General features: G+C 44.2%; 1 non-coding gene across 1 annotated transcript; it reads left to right on the plus strand.

The window, feature by feature from the left end:
- The first annotated feature begins 662 nt into the window (after positions 1 to 662).
- LOC117706373 (U7 small nuclear RNA) lies at positions 663 to 721 on the plus strand. Its single transcript, XR_004606487.1, has one exon. It is a non-coding gene; the product is annotated as a U7 small nuclear RNA (small nuclear RNA).
- Positions 722 to 1,020: the final 299 nt, after the last annotated feature.

Here is a 1,020-nt window from a genome sequence, read left to right on the forward strand (position 1 = left end):
TTCCCACCAATAACTTCAAGCCACAACTTATTAATTTCTATGTTCCATCTTGGCTGCTCTGGACCCAACTGAGCAGCCCTCTGGACTGTGCCCTCTTGGCCCCCTTACATGGCAACTCGGCACTCTCCTGTCCACCCTCAGGCATGGCATCTCTCCTCCCTTTTCCTCCTCCTAGCAGTCTCAAGCCCAGGAACCCTAAACCTGGTCTCTCTCTCTCTCTCTCTCTTTCTCTCTCTCTCTCTCTCTCCTTCCCAGCTATTGGCTTCTAGCATCTTTATTTACTAATCAGAAATAACTGGGGGCAGGTTCCCAGAAGCTATGTGTAGACCCTCTTCCGCAAACTGATTTGCGGGAACCAATTAGCATTACAGTATAAGTAGCTATAGAGCTGGAAAAAGAAAGCTAACTTTCTCACATAAAAATAGCCTCTCTGTGTAGATTTGGCAAACACGAATGCTCTGTCCAGTGAACCGCATAGGACTTGCTATGTTAAAAAAATGTACTTGCTGTCTTTTTCTAAGAATCAAGGGGCTAAGGTCATAAAATGATGATTCGATGATTCATGGGATAATCAAAGGGGAACCTGGGGTAAATGACTGAATTAATATGCAAATAAATGACTAGGCTTTGGTATGCAATTGCTGAGCAATCTAGAGAGGTGTTAATGTAGCTCTTTTAGAATTCTCCTAGCAGGTTTTCTGACTTTGGCCAGAAAACCCAGAAGCTATGCAGAGAGCTATTACAGCTCCTTTGGAATTTTTCGAGGTTTTCTAACTTTGGTCAAAAACCCATGAGCTACTTAGAGAGAGCTATCTAGACAGCTATCTTGAGTAGACTACAGAGCTGTCAGCTTGTACCCCACCACTGACTTTGAGTCATTTCTTCTGCCACTCCTATCACCCCTTCCTCAGGACCCACAACCAAGCCAAGATTGGTCCTTAGCATTTATACAGCCACTGTGGAAATCAGTGTGGCAGTTCCTTAGAAAGCTGGAAATTAATCTGTAGCAGTATGTTCCCC

The sequence above is a fragment of the Arvicanthis niloticus genome, chromosome 3 (assembly GCF_011762505.2).
Source record: "Arvicanthis niloticus isolate mArvNil1 chromosome 3, mArvNil1.pat.X, whole genome shotgun sequence".
Taxonomy (NCBI): Eukaryota; Metazoa; Chordata; class Mammalia; order Rodentia; family Muridae; genus Arvicanthis; species Arvicanthis niloticus.